Source organism: Apis mellifera, linkage group LG5 (assembly GCF_003254395.2).
Source record: "Apis mellifera strain DH4 linkage group LG5, Amel_HAv3.1, whole genome shotgun sequence".
NCBI lineage: Eukaryota > Metazoa > Arthropoda > Insecta > Hymenoptera > Apidae > Apis > Apis mellifera.
This window is the reverse complement of record NC_037642.1, coordinates 12,415,430-12,428,896: the sequence shown is the minus strand read 5'-3', so window position 1 is coordinate 12,428,896 and position 13,467 is coordinate 12,415,430. Positions and strand designations below refer to the sequence as shown.

At 35.7% G+C, this 13,467-nt stretch overlaps 1 protein-coding gene across 9 annotated transcripts in view; it reads right to left on the bottom strand.

The window, feature by feature from the left end:
- The window catches only part of LOC408862 (prolyl 4-hydroxylase subunit alpha-2), a 323,379-nt gene that overhangs the window by 128,193 nt on the left and 181,719 nt on the right, over positions 1 to 13,467 (bottom strand). The gene's annotated exons all lie outside the window — the stretch shown is intronic.

Below are 13,467 nucleotides of genomic sequence, written 5' to 3'. Positions count from 1 at the left end.
AACAAAAAAAGTTGTTACGATACGATTCCATCACATTCTTGACTCGTTACGATAAATTTAAATAGAGAAAAATCTACGAAAAACGCAAAATATTCGTAAAAATAACGTGTGCAACTTTGTTCCTTCGATTACTTCGTAAAAATTAAATTCACTTGGCGTTATATTTCACTCGCGAAAGAATTACGATCGGTTTCAGAAAAAGCACGTTACGTAAACGCGGATACGAGCAGCGTGGAATCAGACTTCGCAAGTTTGAACGGATTGCTCATTCTCGGACGGTCTTCCGCACGGATGCCCCATGACGACGATGGTCCTTCCAAGTTTAATGAGAGATGATCAAATTGCGCGACGCTCCACGCGGCTGCGGCCGTGGGGATCGATCCCCTTCCCTCTCCAACCGCTCCTTCCTTCCTTCCTTCCATCCATTCGCTCGTCCGCGCAGCTCGCGTTTCGAATTGACCTAAAGACTGTTTCGCCTCTAAATCGTTCCTTTGTTTCCCTCTATTTCGTGGAATTATTTTTTTATTATCTCGATAATAATCGTCATCATCTCTTTCTATTTTCGATATTTCGATAAATTTTCCTACATCTTTTAAAATTATATTTCCGAAATTAATTGATATATGTATATATTAAATGCAATAAATCAATGTCAAATATCTTTTATTTAACTTAAAGAAACCAATCAATTCAATTGTAACAATAATCTCACAGAAAATCTTTCATCGATAACAACAACAACAATAATAATAATAATAAAATAGAATACAATAAATATAAATAGAAGATCTGAAACGAAACGTTGCGTCAAGAGGGAAAGAAAAGGAAGGCAGAAAATAAAAAGAGGAATCGAAACGAATCGTGTCCGTGAAACGCGTTTTTTCGCCTCGGTCGAATCGAACGTTTTTTTCCCTGTTCGTTCGTAATCGGTGGACAACGACGTCGATCAAATTCGTATTAAACCGTGCAACTTGACGGAGCGGGATGGAAAACGTAATCAGCCGTGTCGAAACCGTGGAAAGGACCCGCGTCGAATCGATTCTCCCCCTAGCGTTGGTGACACTGTGTTCACCCTTGCTCGCGAAATTCGAATCTGTTGCCGTTACCGTTGCCCGCCCGTGAACCGATCCACTCGGCCGACGGATCGATGATGCTCGGCCAACGAGGCAAGAAACGCAGGCAAAAAATGTAAACATTTCCCTCTCTCGTCTCGTTCCGCGAAACGATTCCCTCTTAATATGTGTATGTGTGTGTGTGTATATATATATATATATATATTCTTATATATATTCTTCTTTACTTTCTTTCCTTCTTTCCACCATCGACTCTTGGCTACTAAAAAAAACTTTTGTTTGTAATCGGTATATCGTTGATTTTTCTCATCGGGGAGGGGGGAATGGTTTTGCAACGTGATATGTTTTTGAAACGTTTTTAAAAAAAAAAAAAAAAAAAAGGAAAGAAAAATGGACGTTCAATGCGAAACGAATTTTAATCGATTGTAACAGGTGTAACGCATTTACGAAATATTGATTCGATTTCTCCCCCCCTCCCCTTCCTGTTTTTCTTTTTTTTTTTTTTAAATAAACGTTCGATGACGGGGAATTAAATATTCATCGGTCCGGAAAATCGGAATTTTTACGCGCGAATTTTTATTTCATATATACAAATATACATGTAACGCGCACTGTCGCGTTATCGAAACGGATTAATAACACAAACACGTAGACGGGACACGATCGATTTAATCGCTCTTAACGCGATGTTTCCCTTGTAACGCGTTGTCCAAACATTTACCAATGTATTTCAGGGGTTAAAGAAGTGGTATCAAGAACCCGCTAACTGCGTTAGTACCCTCGAAACTCGAGGAGGAGGGGAGGGGGATATCTCTTCCTTCTTTTTTTTTTTTTTCCCCTCTTTCAGCCCTCTCCCTTCGAAATTAGATTTGAACCCCCGCCGCTATCCTCTTCCCCTCTGCTCCGGGATAAATTGATTAACCCTCCTGAGGGGGGGATGATCACCGATCCCCATCTGGCAACCCTTTACACGGATTAAACATTTCCACAGACCTACTACCCCGCTTCTTTTCGACGAAAAAAAAAATGTCGACGATTTTTTTTTTTTTTTTAAGCTTGCTCGATCGAATCAAATGGAATCAGGGGGGTGATTCATCTTCTCGTTTACACTTCGTCCTTCGTTTTTCAGATACGCTTCCTTCGTTACGCTTGGAGAGATTATTCCTTATTTATGCACGCGCGTTAAATATTCTTCTCCTCGGATTATTCTCCAGATTTCGAAATTACCTCGAACGTATTTTTTTTTTTTTTATTTAAAAATAACTCCATTAAAATATCAAAGTGCAAAGTGTTTGTTGCAAAGTATTCGAGAAGAAAAGAAAAAGGAAACATTTTTAGAAATTATTTCGGAAGCTGTAGATGGCTTTCTTCTTCGATTCTTTGGAGGAGACATTTTGGAAGATATAAAAATGAAAAAATTCGATTAAACGAAACTTTAAAACACATTCGTTGACTCGTTACCATTACTCCTCTAATTTCCGTCATTATTATTCTCCGATTCCGGCCATTATCGCCTTCCATTGGCCATTAGTGCCGACCATTACCGTCTACGGCGCCACCGTCGCGTAGTTTCGAGCAACGATACTTGAAAACAAAGAGAGGGAAGAGACACCGTGTCGAGACGGTCGAGCCAGGTTCTTTTATGCGCCTTTTCGAACGAATGAATTTTTACGATTCGTTCGTGCGAATGATAAGTCAAAAATAAATACGAGAGAAGAGGAAAGAGGAAAGCGATAAATTAAAGGAAAGAAAGAAAATATTGGACGAAAAATATTCCACTATTCCGGATATGCTTGATGTATTATTCGCAATTTTCTCTCGCGATCCGACAAATCCCAGAGATAACGCGACTCTCGCTTCGATCTGACAGGGGATCTCCGTAATTGGACCGGAAATGAACATCCATCAGGACAACGATTCTAAGAATTTAATTAATAATCCACGAGGATCGAACGAAAGTTCGAACTGACCGCAAATATCCCTCCGTTTTTTCGCTGAAAAAAAGAGAGAAGAAAAGCAATGCTTTTCGATTATTCGTTCGAATTGAAAGGAAAAAAAGAGATTTTCGCAAAATAGGAGATCCTTTCGTTCCTTTTTCCTTTCTTTCGAGCGTCTTTTAAAATTCACGCGTTATTAAACGTGAAACGTTATCTGATCCGAGAGGCATGCGATATCCTCGAGGACATCGGTGCCCCGCAACACCGTAATCCATATCTCGAATGATTAACGACGCTGGGGGGAGCGTCCTTCCTTCGCCCTCCATACTTCATTCTTCCTTAAACTTTCTCTTCGACTCTTCTTCTTCTTCTTCTTCTTTTCTTAGTCGTCTCTTTTAACACGCGTGCATTTTGCAACATGAAATCAAGCGTATCGAGAAATAAATAGGGGATTAAACGAGCTGGAACGATCGTTTTAATCTTTCGATATAAATATTCGATCGATCGAACAATGGAAGAAGATAAAATTGATGATGGAGGGAAATTTTCGTAAGTCGTGGTCATAATTTAACGCTGAAAAATTTTTCGTGATTATTCTGATCGAGTTACTTGATGAATATTTTCTAGAAATTTTCGAGAGAAAAAAAAATTGCAAGATCGATACAAGCTAATGGAGAATGAACTTTTGTTCCTTGATACGAAATAAATTTCTTAATAATAATAATATCAATGAGGGAAGCGATAGTCTAATGGGATATATCTGGAGATCGTAATATTTAAAGGAATTAATCAATTTTTCAAATAAAGAAAAATTAGAAATGTAAAAGAAAATTATTGAAAATTATATTGTAAATTTGATCAATTCTATTCCACAAAATTCCAATATCTTTATAACCGATAATCGATGCAAATCGGTTAGTGTGATAAAAATTTACAAATTCGTCCTTATAAAAAATTTCACATCGATCAATATTCATTTCATTCCCTTATTATCTCTCCAATAAATTTCTCCTCGACGTTTAAAAAAATTCTCCATTTATTTTCCGATTTAATCCACCGATTTAAATCCTCGATCGTCTCGTTTCTCGCGGTAAAAAACGAAAAACAAAATCTTGGAAACTATTTTAAAAAAAAAATTTTTCTTGGAAAAATCCGTGATACGCGATCGATGATCGATGGAGAGAGAGGGATCGATAACCACGATACCCTCGCGTTGTCGGCGCGAGAATGGCGCACCGCGAGCGCCATAAACCACCATCGTAGCCCGCGCGCCACTTGTAATACGGCGGCCGTGTAAATTAATCGGGGATAATGCGAGTGACGTGGCCGCCAACTGTATCGCGCCACGATTACGTCATTACTCGCCACGGTTATTACGATGTTTCCAACGATCCCGTATCGCGCGGCCCGATACCGTTAATAAATACGTCCCGATTCGATGGGACGAATTCGGTTTCTGAACCATCACTCTTGTCATTAAAGGGTATTTTGATTCGTTTTCTCTTTCGAATTGTAACGTATATTTCTTTCGAGTTGATTTTTTAAGGATTTAAGGATAAATGTTAAAAAATTATAATTCGTAACAATTTTTCGTACGATTAATTTTCGAATGATGATAAAATTATTGATTCTTTTTTTTTTCGATAATTTTTAAGGATTCTAAGGATAAATAATAAAAAATTATAATTTGTAATAATTTTTTGTGCGATAAATTTTCGAATGATGATAAAATTATTGGTTCCTTTTTTTTCGATAATTTTTCAGGATTCTAAGGATAAATAATAAAAAATTATAATTTGTAATAATTTTTTGTACGATAAAGAATGATAAAATTATTGGTTCTTTTTTTCGATAATTTTTAAGGATTCCAACGATAAATGATAAAAAATTATAATTTATAACAATTTTTTGTACGATAAAGGATGATAAAATTATTGGTTCTTTTTTTTCGATAATTTTTAAGGATTCAATTGTCCAACGATAAATAATAAAAAATTATAATTTGTAATAATTTTTTGTGCGATAAATTTTCGAATGATGATAAAATTATTGGTTCTTTTTTTTCGATAATTTTTAAGGATTCCATTGTCCAACGAAAAATAAAAAATTATAATTTGTAATAATTTTTTGTACGATAAATTTTCGAATGATAATGAAATTATTGATTCTTTTTTTTTTTTCGATAGTTTTTAAGGATTCTAAGGATAAATAATAAAAAATTATAATTTATAACAATTTTTTGTACGATTAATTTTTGAATGATGATAAAATTATTGGTTCTTTTTTTTCGATAATTTTTAAGGATTCCATTGTCCAACGATAAATAATAAAAAATTACAATTTGTAATAATTTTTTATACAATAAATTTTCGAGTGATGATAAAATTATCAGTTCTTTTTTTTCGATAATTTTTAAAGATTCCAACGATAAATAATAAAAAATTATAATTTATAACAATTTTTTGTACGATAAAGGATGATAAAATTATTGGTTCTTTTTTTTCGATAATTTTTAAGGATTCAATTGTCCAACGATAAATAATAAAAAATTATAATTTGTAATAATTTTTTGTACAATAAAATATAAATTTTCGAATGATGATAAAATTATTGATTCTTTTTTTTTTCGATAATTTTTAAGGATTCCAACGATAAATAATAAAAAATTATAATTTTTTCAACAATTTTTTGTACGATAAAATTATTGGTTCTTTTTTTTTTCGATAATTTTTAAGGATTCCATTGTCCAACGATAAATAATAAAAAATTATAATTTGTAATAATTTTTTGTACGATAAATTTTCGAATAATGATAAAATTATTGGTTCTTTTTTTTCGATAATTTTTAAGGATTCCAACGATAAATAATAAAAAATTATAATTTGTAACAATTTTTCGTACGATTAATTTTCGAATGATGATAAAATTATTGGTTCTTCTTTTTTCGATAATTTTTAAAGATTCCAACGAAATATTAAAAAATTATAATTTTTTCAACAATTTTTTGTACGATAAAATTATTGGTTCTTTTTTTTTCGATAGTTTTTAAGGATTCCATTGTCCAACGATAAATAATAAAAAATAATAATCTATGACCAATTTTCGAATGATGACAAATATGTTGGTTCGTTTTTTTTTTTCGATAGTTTTTAAAGATTCCATTGTCCAACGATAAATAATAAAAAACGAGTCAATAATAACAACAATTGTAACAATTGTTTATACAATAAATTTTCGAACGATGACAAAATTGTTGGTTCGTTTTTTTTTTTTTTCGATAGTTTTTAAGGATTCCGCTGTCCAACGACAAATAATCAAAAACGAGTCAATAATCGTTTATACTATCAATCGCGCTTTTCGCGAATGATGACGAAAAATTGTCGGTATTTTTTTTTTAAAAAAAAGTTACACGCCAATTCGATTTCATCCTTTGTCCAACGACGGAGGAAAATTTTGAAATAACTGTGCCTAATATATTATATATATACACATGTGTGTAAATAGATAAGATATGGTGTATTTATTCTAGCGGGAAAAAAATTGGAACGCGCGATAGTAATTTGACGCGAGAGATGCGACAAAAATTTATACCACGTTTATTCAACGCTCTTTGGCAAATATCGACGTTCCACTTAAAAGACGCGAGACGACCGTACGTAGCTAATCACCTGTGCGCAGACAGAAACTATCTCGAGTATCTCATCATCGAATGGTCGAAAAAAATCGATATCATCTCGATGCATAAATAAACAATTGATCCAATTTAATATCTTTGTCAAATATCAAATGTCTCGTCTCGATTAAAAAGACGGTAATGGTAGTTAGCTAGCTTTTGCGGGAGAGAGCGCTCTTCCCCTCCTTTTCTTCCTCTCCAATCAACGAATCCTTGCGAAACAAGGATCTTTAATGAAAAGGAACACATTTTCCATCGAACGATATTAAGAGGGCAAGTCGTGGAACAATCGAACGACTTCCTTAACCTCGAGCCGGCTTCTTTCAACGAATCAATGATCGCGATAACGAGGAAAAGAGAGAGAGAGAGAAAGAGACGTACCAGATTCCACACTCTCAGTTCGATTAACCTTTGCGCTCTTTTTCGCTCGACCGAACAACTCTGCCCGTTCGCTGAATTTCTTAGCTAACTTAAAATGATTTCACGCGCGAATTCATATGAAATTTTGTGTATTATGTTTCCAAAGAAAAAGAAAATTTACGCTATTTTTCTTCTTTCTATCAATTTCTATATATATATATATTAATAAATAGTGTATAATAATAATATAATATAATAATACTAGTATATAAATAAATGAAAATAATTTCGTTATTCAATAACGAAAAACCAAACTCATCCTCGCTCCAACTAATTTCATCACTCACACAAGCGTATTCCACGAGACTAAAAAACTTTGAAAATAATATTTCTATTCCACCACTGACCGTTGAAGTCCGACCAACGTCGAAAGTGTAATTCGATCCGCGATGTAATTTAGATAAAAGAACGCCAACTCGGTTCGACGGTTTATTATTCCACGCTTCGCAAGGTTAGTAAAGGACTTAGGCTTCTATTCCATATACGAATATCTATTCTATATACGAAGAGATATTTCGAACGAATCGAACGTGAACGAATATTCGTCGCCGTTCGAATTATCGCATCGAAGTGGTGGCTCGCTGAGAGGGCGCACCGTTCGAACGGTTAAAAGAAAGGATCGTTGAAGAACGAGGGCGGGGAGAGGAGGGTCGGCTTGCCGAAAATTCCGCCCATCCCTTGGATTCTTGATCGGTCGTTTCAAAGCGATCCTGGACTAGGGATTAGGAGGAGGATGGACAAAGAAAAAGTGGGGCAGATGTGGGAAGGGAGGGGAAAGAGGAGTTGGAAAGAAGAAAATGTCGTTTGAATCTTCACGTCGTTTATCTATGACGCGTTCCGTTCCGATTGTTCCGTGTAATTTGCGCGGCCCGAGTCTTTGTCTTCCTCCTCCCCCTCTCTGTCTCTCTCTCTCTCTCTCTTGATCTCTCGATTTTCAACGCAAGAACGACCTTGGAACACTTTGATCTCTCACATGTGAAATTCATTATATTCCCTCCTCCTCCACGTTTCTTTTTTCCACTCGTGTCCGCGGGTGAACACGAGTGGAAACTATTTTCAAACGAGGGAATAATTATTATTGTTATTATTATTATATTGTCGAAAGCTTTCGTGTCGATCTTTCTTTTCTTTTTTCTTTTTTTTTTACGTTACCATTTGAAATTTAATTAAGGGAACTGTACTTTGGACTCTTTCTCTTTCTCTTCATTTTTTTTTCTTCCCCTTCCCGAAATATTTCGTGTTCAGACGTAAATTTTATTCGTTACAGGATCGAATTCCGCGGAAAGTTCTTTCTCGCTCGAATTTCGACTCGTTGCGAATCCGTTTTACCGACGGAGTAAAAGTCGAGAAAAGTCGAGCGTATTCGAGCGACACACAACACAACCGAGTAACTGCTGTTCTTACGTTGATCGACGCGCGACTCGCTCGATGAGGGGGGAGGGGGCGCGGAGGGGGGAGAAAGGGGAAAGATAAAATTCAGCAAAAAAAAAAAAAAAAAAAGTGAATTTTGATGGACGGCATCGGGAAATAATACACATCAAGAAAAATATTGCAAATGGTTGCACGAATGTTGCAATGCTCGTTGCATTTTTTAACGGGCGGATCGTGGCGTCTTTCCCGCGGAACGTTGGGCGAATGAATTATTTAACCTATAAATATATATATATATATCTCTGATGGGATTAGATATTCGAGGAAATATTCAAGGAAGGATCGATTATGCGGGATTTTAATTATATTATCTTACGGGGTGGTAAATTATTTAGCAAAATAAATGATTAAAAAGGGGGGGGAATGGAATAATAAGGTATCGAAAACTTTGTAAAATTAATGAAATTCTTGAAAGAAGGGAAGAAGAAAAACGCGTATCGATCCTCTTTATTAAATTTTAATTAAACTTGAAGTATTTGTTTATTTGATCGATAATATTTATTAATATTAATTTAATATCTTATTAAATATTAATATATATTATCGATATTAATTAAAATTATTCATTCAGATTGAAAATCTACCGCTCTTTTCGAACATATATATATATATATATATATGTATTAATTAAAACTTTCAATCTAACCGAAACATAAAGCTCCCGCGCAAAAATCTTACCCCGTCTCTTACGGTAATTTTCATCATATCTCTTTCTCTCGCCTGAGAAGCAGTGAGCGTAGAACGCGGCCATCCTCCGATTTAAAAATAACTCGTTATTCATTCCCGCATCGCCTTCAAACGCCAACAAACTAATGAATACGAGGAATTTCCATGATAAACGACTCCTAGAGCACCTACGCGTCCCCAATCATCGAGCAAACAATAAAAATTGCAACTTTCTTCTGTATAAACGTGGATTTAAAAATATTATATTTCGTATCGTTGAATCGAAATTGTCGTTTAAAAAAAAAAAAACGATATATTTTCGAAATTGTAAATATAAAAATTTGGCGAAGAAATTTTTCGAACGAATTTTTTATATTAATTTTAATTATTTCGTTTGCGTAATGAGCCATTCGTTCAGAATTTTCATCGGGTTATAATTCTATATAAAAATAGGACTTGCGTTGTTTCGAGCTTTAAGCACACTCTTCGAATTTTTTCACTTTAGAGATGCGTTACTCCGTTTAATATGGATTTCGATCTATTTCGAGTTTCATTTTCAAGATTCTTATTTTTTGAAACCATCATCAATTTAAAATTAAATCGTAATAAACGGGAATAATATTTTAAATTCGTTCACTTCTTAAAAAAAAAAAAACAAAGAAGAAGTTATTGGACGAGAGAAATACAGAGAGGACAACGTGAAAATATAGGTTAAGTAGAGTTTACAACAGTCGATTTATTCTAAAATTGGCAACATCGTGTGTTCGTTCGATGTTGCAAAAAAAAAAGAAAAAAAAGTTTTCGTTACGTTTAAATACACTAAATTTAAATTTGTTTCGAGCATTTTTTTATCTACCTCGTTGCAACGTTGCAACGATAAACCGTAAAGTCGAAATATCAAATACACCGAAAATTCGATAATCCCGTATATTAACGATCATAATCGAAATGAAACGGACAGATAACGGTGGAACAGGGATTCCAATAAGCCGCGATAACATTATCATCGTCATCTCCTTCTAGCGTTTCATTCCATAATTCAATTGCCATTAATTGTGATTGAAAAAAAAAAACAAAACAAAAAACAAAACAGAAAAGGAAAAAAGTTAAAAAAAAGAAACGCGAGAAGATTGGACACTGGAGAGAAATTGTATCGTACGAAAGTATATATATATATATATATATATATATATATATATATATATATAGAACTTTCAAGGCAAGGATAAACCGCGTATTTTATATTGCACCGTCCGCGTAATTTCCAACGACAACTGTTGTGGAAATGAAAGAAGTGGGGAAGAGGTGGGAGAAGCAGAGGGGGAGGGCTATTAAAGAGGAAAAAAGAGAAGTCGAGAGTGGAAGAGGGAAAGTGAGTACCGTCACCTTGGAGAAAGAAGGAGAGAAAAAGAAAACAAGAGCCCAAGAAGTGGAATATAAAAGTAAATAATACAGAGAGAGATGGGGATTGTAAAGGTTCGCGAACGAGCGATGTTAATGCGAGCGAGGAAATAAAAACATATTGCGCACGGGGGAAATGGGTAAAGGTGACGTGGCGATGAGAAGAAAGAAACAAGGATACAATCCCTCGGATCGATTCGATGAACTGTTGGAAAGTTAGAAGAAGATTTCACCTCGACGGAGAGTTTATTAAAAATAAAGTCTCGCTTACAAAAACTGTTGCGTTTCGCACTGCTCGGAATCGGACAGAATATAATTTTCAGCATTTAAGTAAAGCATACGTGAAAAAGAATGAAAGAAAGAAAGGAAAAAGAGGAAGCGAAAATTGAGTTGAAATTATCGCGAGAATGAACGAAAATGTGAACGCGTGTACTGGAGAGGGGGGAGGGGGGGAGTAGTTTTCATGGCGAAGTGGCATAAACGAGAATGCAAACATTGGGGATAAACGCGCGAGAACGTTGAACGGCCGCCAACGTCAACTTCGTATCCAGCTCTCGCCGATTCGTCATTTTTTTTCCTTTTTTCGTTCCATTCCATCATTTTTCTCTTTATACGTAAACAATACGCGCATATTTTCGGACATTCGCGCGTCCGTTAATTCGCGAAGAAGGGAAAGGAAGGTCGATTCTATGGGAGAATAATAAAAATAACGAAGATAAAAATTTATTATTCATCGATCGTTATCGTGGGAGGGGAGGAAGGGAAATTACGCGAAGACTCGTAATTTACGAAGTACGCGAGTGACCGGTTTGCCGATCGTTCGATAAACACGCGGCGCGTATCCAAAATGGGGGGAAGGAGGGAGGGAGGGGGGCGCGTCGGCGGAGAGTGGAGGGGGGAGAGCGGAGTGGAGGGGGACGCAATCAGAAGCTCGAATTCGACGCGACAAAATTGCACCCCTTAAACGGATTACGCGATTCCGCACAATTATCCAGCGCGGCGCGCGTTGCTCGACCGAAAAAACGGGCGCCTCTGATAAATGAATGGGGGGCGAACAATTTCGGGGGAAAACAAGGGAAGGGATAGGCGATATTTAGGCGGACAGATATTGCGAATAAACGCTGATTATTCCCCGCCCCGATTGCAAATCTTTCTTTATCCTTTTTTTTTTTTTTATATGAAATTTTAAAATTCGAATTCAAAAAATTTCGCACGGAATTTTCTTTCCTCGGGATCGAATAAACGCGTATTACTTTCATCGAGAAAAATATCCAATTTTCAACGAAGTTATTTTCGAGGGACACGCATTAATCGCTTTAAAAAAAAAATATTTTACGAATAATTGTCATAAATTGTTCACCGAAATATTTAGAAATATTATTCTGTGTTTACATCAAAATTAACACGTTGTTTATAGTAAAAGAGTTAAAGAGTTAAATTCTAATTTTACGAGAGTCGAATGAGTAAGGTTGATTTAAATTTGGATAGGAACAAGATAAAAGAGAGGAAGAAAGTAAGTGAGTAAATCTTTTGTCGGTGGCCGAGAAAGTAATTCCTTCGAAAAGATCCTAATGAAAGCGGCCGACCGCTATCTTTCTTTCTCCGTCGGTAGGCGGGCTTATCGGTCCGCAGGAAGAGCGTGCTAGATAATTTCAAGCGGGGCCTACTACACAGGCTTGGCCTGTAAACTGGACGTAAAATGACTTTATCAGGCGAGTCGCTCGAGTCGGTTTCTTCATTTGCATCAGAATATAGTGGCCGCTATAAATAAATCCTCGATTTTCACGATAATCGTGACACGGTTAATCGGGGATCCCTTACGAGCCCAATTCTTTTCTTCCCGTTGTAAATTTAAAAATCGAGAAAACTGTTCTTTCCAGAGTCGAAGATTCTTACCTCCACGGCACACGACTCTATACGACGTCTGAAATTTTTCTACCGCTACCCCCACCACTCGCATCGAGGAACCGCCCTACTTTACCAACAGCGTCGCTTATTAATTCTTTCAATTGTTCGAACGTTTTCTCGAGGTTATCGACTCGTCACGCTTAAACTTTCACGCTCGAAAATTTTTTCTCTATTATTCCTTCCTTTTCCCTTCCCCATTCGATAAGCGCAATTTTCGCTCGAAACACGAAAATACGGAAACGAGAGTCGATTATATTTGCATAGATACGGCCGGTTTCCCCGAAATCGAAGAACAAACGACGAGTAATCGATGCGTCGTAGACTCGGAATGCAAAGCCGGCGGACGAGCGCGGTACGATACTACTGAAATGCCTCGCTCTCTCCGGCTTCCACTGCAAAAGGAGAACAGGTTGAGCATTAACCCACCGCTTGAGAAAGTAACTTGAGAATTAAAATGCTCGGGCTCGAGCTCACTTCCATTTGCCATTACGATTATTATTCGTGACTTCCTTTATTAAATTTTCCCTAAATTACTGATCGCAATCTTTTCACCAAGGCCAATCCTTGCGACCTAATTTCTTTTAATCTTCTTGTCGACATCGATATAAAAATCGGAAGGAACACACTGGAAGGTAAAGGAGCATCGAAACTCTGTAAAAAGTTAAAAAAATAATTTGAAGTTAAAAATTTCGAATTGGAATGCTCGAGTAACGTTTATTCGCTTTTCCATTTGCCATTACGATTATTATTCGTAACTTGGATTATTTTATCGTCGGTAAAGGGTTTATTTATCAAATTGTGAACACATTTTTAAAAATGTTTATTGCACGTGTAAAGTAGAATTTTGAGCATTAAAAAGTAGTTAAAAATTTCGAATAAAGTTACTTCGAGTATTCGCTTAAAATATTAAAATACTCAAATAATTTATTATTTTTAATCATTTGAAACTACATTTGAA